Raw genomic sequence first — 12,006 nt, 5'->3', positions numbered from 1 at the left:
ATTTCTGCTTTCCATGCTATGCTTGGATAATGGTTGAACAGTTTAAAGTTTTGTAGATAAACTTAATGGTATCAGGAAATGAATTGTGTGAATTTTAGCAATGTTATTTGTTTTGCTCAGCTGTATTGAAAAACCAACATAAACCATAAATCCTCAAATTAAATAAAACCATCTCATCCTGAGAAATACCTGCTGGCTTTTTCAGGTTTTGTTGTTGTTGTTCTTTCATGTTTTAGAGTTCTGCTTATTCTGGCCACCAACAAATACATTTAATTCCACACACCTTACCAAATTAGAGAATCCACATCAAATAGATTCTAGGCTTAAGTAATTCCAACGGTTTAAACCAAAAGAGAGATGTAGATAATTCCTATCTTGCAAAGATCCCTTCAGTATCGACTATAAAAATTTTACTATGGCTATAGCAACATGCTTGTTTGGAGTAGTATTTAAAGGAAACATGCCTCAGTATTGCATGGAAGACCAATATGTTATACTTGTAATTTATCTCCCAGGAAAACTTCAATATTTTAGTTAACTAAAATATCATTTCAAACTCCTCAGCGTGCTAACTAACTGTTCTTTGTAACTTTGACTTAACCTGTACATATGGGATCACACACTCTGTTACTAGGACCTATTATTGATTCCCTTATTAAATTTCTGCCAATAAAATTGTTTTAAAGAATTTCATATAGGAATACATATTTTAAACATTGCTGATTTCTATTTTAAGAACTTCATAAAACAGATGGAGGTGGTGTGCTTGCTAAATGTTTTAGTTAATCATTTTCTGTAATTAAATGATCTCCGATCATTCAGGAAATGAAGATGTGTAATAAACTTAAGGAAATTGAGCAGTCAATAGCTGCAATAGATGACAGCAGTTAACTACTGTACAGGGAGTTAAACATTCCCATGCACTATCTAATAGCATCACTTCAGCCTGTTTCTTCTAATAGACAGTGTTTCTACAGTGTTGAAGATCGATAGGTCCATAAAAGAAATCGTATTTTGGGTCTCTGTAATTCATACTAGGTTAAAGTACATTTAGGATGCAGCTCTAACTGTAGAATTTCTTTTCTGTTACTATTACACTGTACCTTGCATACACTATTTATAAGCACAAATTATGAGGGGCTTTACCAGGACCACTTCTTAAACTAATTTCACCAACTATGTCCCCCCTCCCATCCCTGAAAAATAGGAATTCTATGTAAATGATTGGAAAGAATATATTTTAACATTTAGAAGTTACTTTGGAATACTTAGGAATGTCCGATAATTTCTCATACACGATAGTTCAGACTTCAGCCAGGGACCAATCCCATTTTTCATGTCTTCAGCTATGAAAAATAACAATAAAAACTTGAATAGGCACTTGTGTTCACATTCTTTATGCTAATGATTACTCAGTGTTTTGTGCAGTTGCTCAATATTAAAGCAAAAGATTTACTTCCTGTTAGATGTATTTGCAGTAGAGTCAATATTAAGCTTTGCATAGACTGTTGTAACTTTGCAGTATTAAACAAGGCCATCTCAGTTTAATTCCTCTCAAGTCTGAAATTCCAGTACTCTTTAGACAATACTGACATTACTAATTCTTTCATTCTTTTCTGCTTTGATAACATCTGCCTATTAAAGATGATAAAAAAAAGAAACAGATTCAATTATAATTGTTAAGATTGTCAAAAATAAATTGCCATTTATGCCAGTAATATTTGCTATACAAAGTTGACAGAAATGCTCATCAACTAAAGAAATGCACTCCTGGTAATGAGAGGACAATCAGAGATAATAAGTTAATTACTATATTTTCCACAGCTAAATCTTATCAATGTTTATAAATATATTTTCAGGGCGAGTCAGGTGGATGGGGCCAGGCTCTTTTCAGCAGTGCCCAGAGTCAGGACAAATGGAAATGGGCATGAATGGGAACACAGACTGCTCCATATGAACATAAGGAAAAACATCTTTACTTTGAGGGTAAGGGAGCACTGGAAAAGGCTGCCAACGAACACTGTGGAATCTCCTCCTCTGGAGATATCCAAAACCCACCTGGCTGATTTCCCATGTAACCTACTGTGGGGAACCTGCTTTAGCAGGGGAGTTGGACTCAATGATCTTTGGAGGACCCTACCAACCTCAACAATTCTGTGATTCTGTGATTTAGACAAGCATGTATCACGACCTCCCAAGATAATAATATACACAGGACTATTTCCTTTGGAACAATGGAAATGTAGAGAATTTCAGTGTTTTAGAGTCTACTTTGACCTAATTAAACATTGAAAAACATTGAAACAGATTTTGAATCTCTCAAATTTCTTACAAATCCTCATTTCAAAAACCTTTAATAGGTAGGATAACCCAGAGTTATTTCTACCCAGTACTCACTATCCCCCTTCACAGATTATCTCCTGCTTGTAGAATACTTCTGAAAAAAGCCCACTGCTCTGTGGTCAGCTAATATATAGGTGTTTGGTCTGGCCTTATAAGCAACAAGCTCCTTTCAATAGTTACATGTGTTTGTTACAAATGTATTTCTGACAAATTTTTAATAATATATTTATTTCGTTAGCCATGCAAGGTAACTGCTAAAGTAAATGGCCTCTTTGGCTTCTCCAGTTAGACCTGAAAGGATCTGGGAGTAATTTGGGTTCATTGTGGATATCCTGTTAGGGGATTAGAAATGTATAAAATCCCTAATTCTCTTGCTGCTTTTATGTGCTGTTTATAAAAGGCTTCCAAACTAGAAGAATAGTATATTTATTATTTCTGGCACTGTTAAACACAATAGCAATTAACATTAGATAATTAACTCTTACAAAGCAAGCAAACCACAATATGCTTATGATGTACAGGACTTCAAACATATGCTTACATTTACACACTGTCACCTCATCACCTGCATGAAAGCACTGGCACAGAACGCCAGCACTATGAAGCCACTCTCAAAAAGCTCCTAAATTGCTTAAAGTTGTCTTGTCTTCTAGCAAGTATTGTGATTTGAAAACTCTTTAAGTACTACATGCCATTTTAAAGAAAAGGAGGTATACTGAGTACACTACCTGTGTCTAGATCAGGCTGTAAACACAAAATAAAGTTATTTTTAAAATAAACATACAAAAGTTAATAAAAAGAATCAGTGCCCAGTGGGCACATACACTTCACAATTTTATTTCTATACATAAAGCTGCAATTAATTACAAACCAGTCTTTATGCAGTTTTGCTTTCTTTAAATGTGGAGTGAGTGCTCCCCATAAACTAATGAACTGAAGTGGAGCCAAATAGAGACCAGCTGGCTGAATTGCCAAGTAATTTTATCCGCATGATTGACTTTATGATCCTTTCACTACAGTAACTAGCCTTTATTCTCACAATCAGCATCAACCATAACTCCAAGAGGAAAAAAATGATTAAAAATCTAGAGAATAGTGAGGAGAGGTTTGTTTGATGTGGTACAATGCATTCTTGCACACACTTCTTCTGTATAATAGGTACTGAATTACAGGTGTTTATAGCCTCCAAAGTAGCACAGTGAATAGCTGCCTCAAAGACATAATAAGCAACCGATGCCTAAATAATCATTACAGATACTCCATTAGCAGCATCTAACTGTGTGGCTTTTAACCATACAAATTGTTTTTTGACAGCTTGTAACCTTTCCAAACAGTTTCCTTTGGGCATTATACCACAGTCAGATCTAATTTTAACTTTTGCTTTGTCTATAATTTATTATTTTCTTTGGAAACACCTAATGTATTTCAGTGGAACGGATAAATCCAAATAAAAGATAAAAAAAAATCAATTGCTGTTTTAATCTATGAAATTCTTGCTCACTGGGACAGAACTAAAATCTGATGAAACATAACAGGGGGAAAAAAGGCTAAATGGTCCTGAATTCCTTTGGGTTTTACAACAAGCAGTATTTTTTCCCCAGATTATTTAAAATAGGACATAGCCAAGTGAAAAAAGAACAAAAGTAAAAATGTATAAATAAAATATAAATACTTTAAAGCTGTTCATAAGAGCCACAGACTTCACATAACATAGTAAATAACATTATAAAAGAGTTCAATGATACATTGCAGTGGGATAAAGAGCTAAGAAAGATGTACAGTACTTTTTCTCCAAAACATCCTATAATTAACATCAGTAAAGACATGACTTATGCAGAGCTAGAGGGTAGCCATGTTTATCAGAAACATTACTGTATGCGTGAAATTAATGTGAGGAATGATGTAACAGTATTAGGTGATCTGTATTGGCTGTTACTGTCATTATCTCACTGCTGGGGAAGTTGCTTCCAGGAATAACATCCAATAAATCAACATAGAGTAGCAATCAGCATAAAAATATTCTAATTGTGGCAGACAAAATTGCTCATATCTTTCAAATGTTTTTCAGCAGATTGAAGCACTTTTTCCATTTTTCAAGCCTATAGAACAGGTAAAAGTGTACATTCAATTAAAAGAAAAATGACTAGAAACAGAGGCAGTGTTTGCTGCTCGTAAAGTCTCCTGTTCCTTGAGGGTGTTATTCAGTGTCTAGTCACACCAAAATTAACCATCATAGTTGAAGAGAGTACGGACCAGACAAACACAAGAAATCTACTTAGAATCATTTGAGCAGGTTCCTTCCTATCTTTTTAAACTTAAAAAGGGTCACTAAATTTAGTGCAGTTTTCCTAAATACAGGGAAGGCAGAGTAAATGGTTAGATAAAATGTGGAAAAATCCCTCTTCATGTGAATCCAGTTCATCGTGCTAAAGTCAGAGAAGGTACATCAGTGTAAAATTAGAATAAGGCAGTTATGAATCTGATTCATGCCTAACTTGTGACTTACAACTTAGTTATACCACCACTTGTATATCTCCCAGTAGCTGAATTAATAATGGCACTTTTCTTAGTTACAGATAAGAAAATCAATAAGCTAATTTTCAGAATAAAGATTAGTAGGGAAAAGGGGTGTTAATAAAACAAATTATTAGAACAATATAAGTAAAATGTGAAGTATAAATACCAAGAAAAATGAAAAATATAAGAAAATCACTGGAGTTATTTTCTCAGCAGCATTCAGTGTTGTTATTAATCTAAAACTTTTTTATTATTATTATCAAGAGGATTGCTTACAGCTAAGTACAGTTAAGTAAGTTAAGGTATTGAGTACAGAGAAATCATATCTAAACTGTTTCAATACTTTTTTAAAGACCTCAACTTTTATTTCTGTTTAATCAAGATGTTTAATATTACAACCTGCTCTGGACACAGCTACTGCAAGTATAGCAAGCCAACAAGTAAAGTGAGTTCTCTATAATTTGATTGAAAACTCAGTGTAAACCTGATAAGAACTATAAAAAAACGTCCTTCTTTCAGGCCTCTTAAGTCAACAAAAAAGTCACTAAAATCAGACCTATTTCATCGTATAAGACAGTTCTAATGACTGTGGACGAGTTCTAAGTGACTCATGCGCCAGTTTGCAGTGCTATAAGATATATAACTCATCATTACCACCAACAGTACTTAAGGGCATTGCACAGTTCTCAGAGTAACATGATTATTCTCTCTAAAATATCTATTTCTCAACCTTTCAACCTCCATATAACTGTTAGAATACTCTGTTTGACCAGAGAGAAGCCATCTCCAAACCTTTCCCACTAAGTTCAAGTTCAAAGAGGGCAGATTTAAGCCAGATACAAGAAAAAAAATTTACAGTGAGGGACACCACAGATAAACTAAGTTGCCAAGGGCCTTATCCAGCCTTGCCTTGAAAGTCTCCAAGGATGGGGTATCAACCTCAACACTAGGTAACCTGTTCAAGTGCCTTGCCACCCTCACTGTAAAAGTTTTCCTTATATTTAACCTAAATCTACCCTCCCTGAGCTTGAAGCCTTTTCCCCTCGTTCTATCACCACAGACCCTGCCAAAAATTCTGTTCCCTTCTTCCGTGTAGTTCCCCTTTAGATACTGAAAGGCTGCTATCAGGTCACCTCACAGCCTTCTCTTCTCCAGGCTGAGGAGCCCCAGCTCTCTCAGCCTATCCTCATAGGAGAGGTGTTCCATTACATGAATCAATGTTCCATTCCATGGATTTCTTTCTCTCACCTTCTTTCCATTGGATTTTGGTGGGCTTAAGTTGAAACAATTAAAACAAATAGACCTAGACTGATTTCAGCACTTATCTCCTGCAAGTTTTCCAGATGGGGAAAAAGTGGAATTAAACACAGGATTAAAATAGTCACATACAGATAACTCTGATTTTAATTTACACATCATTTTCACTAAAAAAAATAAAAATACATGACTTTTAGGTCACCTAGAGAATAGTAAATTAAACATTGAATAAACAAAGTCTTTCACAACAAAGAAAATGATGGAAGACAGATTTTCTCAGCATAACAAGGTATTTGATCTGGCTTCAGTACCTCACTACAGTAGTCTAAATTAAGAACAGCACAGAACAAGTTAGAATCATATATGGCTAGGAAAAAAGGTTCTGTTTATAAACTATCAGTTGGAAAACTACAGTACTTTAAGATCACTTTAAATAAAGCTACCCTCACACAGCCTTTCCTTTCTCTGTATGTCAGCAACATAACTGTCATCTAGAATCAGTTCATCCTCACTTTAACCTACAGGATTATTTTTTCCTGCACACTCAGTTCATAGGCCTTCTAGTACCTGCAAGGCCTACAAGAAAGCTGGAGATGTCGTATGGTGATAGGACAAGACGTAATGGCTTTAAGCTGCAAGAGGGAGGTTTAGATTAGATATTCAGAAGAAATTCTTCATGATGAGAGTGGTGAGGCATTGGCACAGGCTGCCCAGAGAAGCTGTGGATCCCCAGAGATGGGGATCTCTAGAGGTATTCAAGGTCAGGTTGAATGGGAACCTGGGGAGCCTAATCTGGTAGGAGGTGTCCCTGCCTATGGCAGGGGGTTTGGAACTAGATGTCCTTTGAGATCCCTTCCAACCCAAACCATTCTGTGATTCTATGAATTAAAGTATCCAAAGTCTCTACAACTGAAATAGCATGAGAACAAGCATTAACTGCAGCTCTGTATTAGAGCAGATGTGCATTTCAAACTGATCCAAATCCTAATTGCATTTTCAGTTTCTCTGAAAGTAGACCAAAACATATACACTTAGCAGGTAAAATGAAAATCACAACCCCCCACAAGAAAAAAAGGAACATTATAGAATGCAGGGTTTGACCCAACTCTCACTGAAGTCTATCACAGTACGGCCATGCATTTCAGCTTTTAATTTGAGCACTTGTACAGTTAAAAAAAAATAGTGATTTTTCATTAATTATAATAATCCTACAGACATCCTACTTTTGAATCTGGCTAGCAAAATATGTTCTACTCTACATTAGATGTTCGGGAAACATCTTCCAGTTTTATGACATTCATCATCAACCCAGTTTGCTATTAGAAGTAATTCTCTAAGGACCCTAGGACTGCTGAGAATTCATGAAACCTCTTCAATTTATTTGTTTTCAAACTCAGAACTGCTTATAGACTTTACTACCCTTTAAATATCCCCTCTCAGTGATGCAGTGACGCAGACTTACAACAACTTATAACAAAACCTTAGAAATAATTTGCACCTTAACCGGTAACCATCAGTAAGTGTCTGTAAAAAATCATGAGTCTGCTCAGATTAAGGAGGGTTCTTCATAGTATTCAGATTAAACCCAAAATAAATTTTCAGAATATAGTGAATTAAAATTTTACTTAAAATGGAATTCCACATATTCTAAAGATACTACACTAAACAAAACTTAAAGCAACATTCATTCTAAAAATATACTCATAGGTTAATAAAAGGAGCAATAGTGAAATCCTGACAAAATAGAAAAGTAAAGGTAGGATCTACGTGAGAATTAATAATCATTAGAAAACAGCTGGCTTCCATATACTAAAAATATAAATGAAATGGGAATTTTGTCCAAAATATTTAAAAAGATAATTAAGTTTAAAAGACAAACAAAACAACAGCAACAAAAAACCTAACACCTCACATCCCTTATTGAGTTCTTCAATTCCCAAAAATCAAATAAAACAATAATATATGATAGCAAGCATATAACAGAAACTAAAGACATAGCAGTTTAAGTTTATATGTTTTCCAAATACTTTCAAACATATGCTGAAATTTATGTTGGACCTATCAAGCTAATCCTAGAATTGGAAGAAAAATGGAAATCAGTGAAGGCAGGTGGTGGCATGCAAGCCTAGGAAGATATCAGAATCAGTACCTCTACCCAGCTACCGACCTCTTCTGGTAGCTAAATTAATTCCTTATGTACTGTGTCAATCCACTACATCATCTTTTGCACATAGCTAGCACTTATTTTTACTAAAGGACTTTTGGAAAGGACAGTGAGGAGTAATATATGTTGACTGGCTGAAGATCCTAAATCACGGTTGCCACTGACTGGCAAAAGTGGCCTGCTCTGAGACTCAGCAAACACCAGTGAAAGCCTCAGTCCTCAAGGATTTCAGTGCTGCTTCAAGTACAGTGTAGAGTTGCTGCAGATCAAGGTGAAGATCTCTAGTGGAGATCTTTGTGATTTTGCAGTATTGTCAAATAATGTGCATCACTTGTTGATCTTTGAGCTAAACATGTTTACATCCTAGCAACCGGAGTTATAGAAATGTTATAGAAAAAAATGGAGAATTATTGAATAGAGTTGTCCTCTCTACATTATCTATACTAACTACTAAACATTATCTATATTGTTTTGTTAAAATTAGCAGTTTAATTATTGTTTGATTTTGCTGCAAATAAGAACTGTTATTCAGCAAAGTGGTTACATGGACCTACAAAATCTAACATCTGTGGGTACAAAACAAAAAAAAAGCATTTTAACTAGCTGAAGTTAATATCCAACCTACAGCCTTAAATTCAAAAAGTTCACAAAAATACTAGAAGACTAAGAAAATAAATACCAGTTTCCTTCTTTTATCTCCTCAAAGTCTTCTACAGAAAATACAACCTGCCTGCCTGCAATTGATACATATCAAACACTACGTGAATGCAGCAAGCATCATGTTTCCATAATGATTGATGACAGATGTCCAGTCAGGTTCTTGTTACCAGGGTTTGGAGCAGGGTGGGATCAGCTAAGCAGCTGCCAAAGGCCATAGGCATAACTGCAAGAGAGAACAATGCAAATTCACAATTAGGGAGTCTCTGGGGTGTGGGAGGAGAATGATTTGGGCCTCTGCAGATTATTGCAAACCTGGTCTTGTTTAGCAGAAGAAAAAAAGCTTCGTGCACTTTCAAGTTCCTGACCAATCTTTTTTGTTCCATAACTATTCTTTAGAACCCCTAGGCCACTGTATCAGCTGCCATATGTCTCTCGCATTAGGCAGCCTGGACCTTTTCCATCAGCTGCAAGAAACTTTCAACACATCTGGTCTAGCCTTTTCTCATCAGCTGCTATGAGTCTCTGTGCATAATGACTATCAATTCCTTCCATTGGTTGCTACACTCTTTGCAGACCCTTGTGAATCTCCCTTAGCAACTACAACAGCCTTTCACAATACATAATTAAATTAACATTTCTAGTCAGCGTAAACCCTGTCACAAAGCAGTAGGTTCAGTTAGGCCCTCCCTAGTTTTAATAACTCCCTAAACTTGTTCTTCCTTTGTGCAATGCCACACTCAAGAAACGGATTTGTATGAATATTGTCCTGGGAAAAAAAAAACTAAAGATTTTCAGTTAAACGAGTTCCTAGGTTGGTTGATTATATGTACTGAAGAGAAAGCAGCATTCTCCTGGAACTAGTGGCTACAGATAGGGCCAAGCTGCTTTTTTTTTTTTTTGGCAACACTAGCAACTTGTTCCAGCTCAAAATTTTAGCTGCAGGACAGCCTCAGGCTGTGACTTCCCCACAGTTCGGAGAAACCTGAATTGTCACCCTTGGAGTCCCTCTCCCTTGCTCTACTTCAGGAAACAGACTGCCAGAAATAGTCCTCCTAAGGAAAAAGAAAAGAAAAAAAAATAGTTGCTGTTTATTTATTTAGCCTGAGCTAGTTCATTGCATGATCAGATGAGCATCAGAGTCAACACATGAGATGAGGGAAGACATGTACTGCAATCCCAGAGGCACGGTGGGCAAGACATGTGCCTGCACTGCTTGGCCTCAGCTGAAATGGAACTGCTAGTCTTACTCCTTTACTAGCAATTCTAGACTTTCACTGTACTGAAGATCTGATCAGCTTTCGATTCTGTCAGCACCAAGGCTTCTACAGAGACCTTGGAGAATCACTATGAGGTCTATATGAGTTCTGGAAAATGGTGACGAAACTTGGATTTACCAATACAAATTGAAAATCATTTTAAGAGAATTATAATTAAAAGTCCATTTTACAAATGAAGGAGGATTTCCATATCTAAGTAGAACAAAGTACACCTAACTACACTAAATGAATATTTAGTGAACAACCCATAAATGGAAGGTAATTCTTCTCTGTCAATAAGCACAACATATGCAGGGTGCTCTTTGATGCTATAACTGAAGTAATAAAGAGATATAATTCAGACTCTGGAAAAAAAATGGCAGTGGCTAAAAAACAGAACTGTCCCCTTTATTACAGGAGAAAAAAATAGCAAAAACAATAGAAAAGGTAAGAAAAATTCAAATATTTCAATCATACTTTTAAACATAGATCTTAAATGGTTTGTTCTTAAGCATTAGAGATCTGTCAAGTCATGCTTTTCTTTGCACCTGAACCATAAAAGAAACCCAACACTGTTAACAATTAATTGTGAGTATTTTAACTAACACTTATCCTTAGTTAACGTACAGTAAAAAGAAAATGTCTACCCTGGGTACTTTCCTAATGACAGTGAGGGAATAATTATTCCACTTCTGCTGTCATGGTTCAAATCCCAGAGCTCAGGTAAGGACGAAAATGAATTTAGGCTATCTTGCAGTTAAATTTAAAATAATATAAGTGGTAATTAAATTAACAAACCACTGCAGAACTACATATAGAATGTGATTCCATTTGTTTAAGGTTTTAGCACCATGCAGAAAAAAAGCTAGCATTTATGATATCTGTAATACAACCCCAACATTCATCTCTTTTGATATAACAGGTTTATTTACATAATACTTAGCTCCCTTTCCACTGCAAAAATTTTCCAAATACACAAAATATGAAGGTTTTAATAAAAATAAAAATAAATAATAATAATTAAAAAAAAACAGAATGTTCCTTATAACAAGAGACATAATAAAAAAAGGGGGGGGGGGAGGCAGATGACTGGAAGAGTTAACATTTATATTCTACATATAGAAGTCATTACACATTAATTGACCTTACCTGATCAAAAGCAGTTTGGGACCCTCATTAGGAAAGACTAACGTCAAATAGGCAAGAAAGAAGGGGTAGGAAAACAAAAATGCTAATTTTATAATATTTATCTCAAGCTTGTCTGGGTGAATATACAGGGAAAGTAAATCAAAATCTTGAGAAACAGAATTTAAGGGCATTGATGTATCTCAAAGGCTAAATTCCAGAGAATTAAAGACATAAAGACAAAAAAATTGTCACCAAACTGTTAGACGCATGCTGGAGTGGAAAAGATTAACCTTACCTTACATTTTTATCACTCATTAAATTTTCCTATGTTCAAATAAAAACAAAACAGAAACCAGATATATTAACATAATTAACAGAATTCACCAAGTACAGGAGAAAGAATAAGGAAGTGTGAAAAACACTAACTTCAGTCAGAGTAGTAATTATGACTCCCGAAGGTCAGTGAATGTTAAAATGCACATCCACATGAACCAAAAGGCCTGGTATGTGTAAAGACCCATCAAACAGAGTATAAAGGTCTAACACAGTAGATGACACCGAGAAATCATGTTAAAAATTAGTATTTTTATCAGATACTTTATAACCAAATCCTCTCTGCTAAACAAACATGAGAAAATTTATCCAACTCTGTTTTAACATCTGCTTTCTGTAGCAGAAACG

At 35.3% G+C, this 12,006-nt stretch overlaps 1 long non-coding RNA gene across 1 annotated transcript in view; it reads right to left on the bottom strand.

Annotated features, from left to right (window-relative positions):
* LOC121110850 overlaps positions 1 to 12,006 on the bottom strand; it is a 60,378-nt gene that overhangs the window by 34,023 nt on the left and 14,349 nt on the right. Inside the window, exons 3-4 of the long non-coding RNA XR_006939358.1 lie at positions 8,961 to 9,164; positions 1,259 to 1,346 (exon numbers count right to left, since the gene is read on the bottom strand). This is a non-coding gene — a long non-coding RNA (uncharacterized LOC121110850). The remainder of the gene's footprint in view (positions 1 to 1,258; positions 1,347 to 8,960; positions 9,165 to 12,006) is intronic.

Source organism: Gallus gallus, chromosome 5 (assembly GCF_016699485.2).
Source record: "Gallus gallus isolate bGalGal1 chromosome 5, bGalGal1.mat.broiler.GRCg7b, whole genome shotgun sequence".
In the NCBI taxonomy this organism is placed as follows: domain Eukaryota; kingdom Metazoa; phylum Chordata; class Aves; order Galliformes; family Phasianidae; genus Gallus; species Gallus gallus.
Note: the sequence above shows the minus strand (reverse complement) of the source record. Positions and strands in the feature narration are given on the sequence as shown.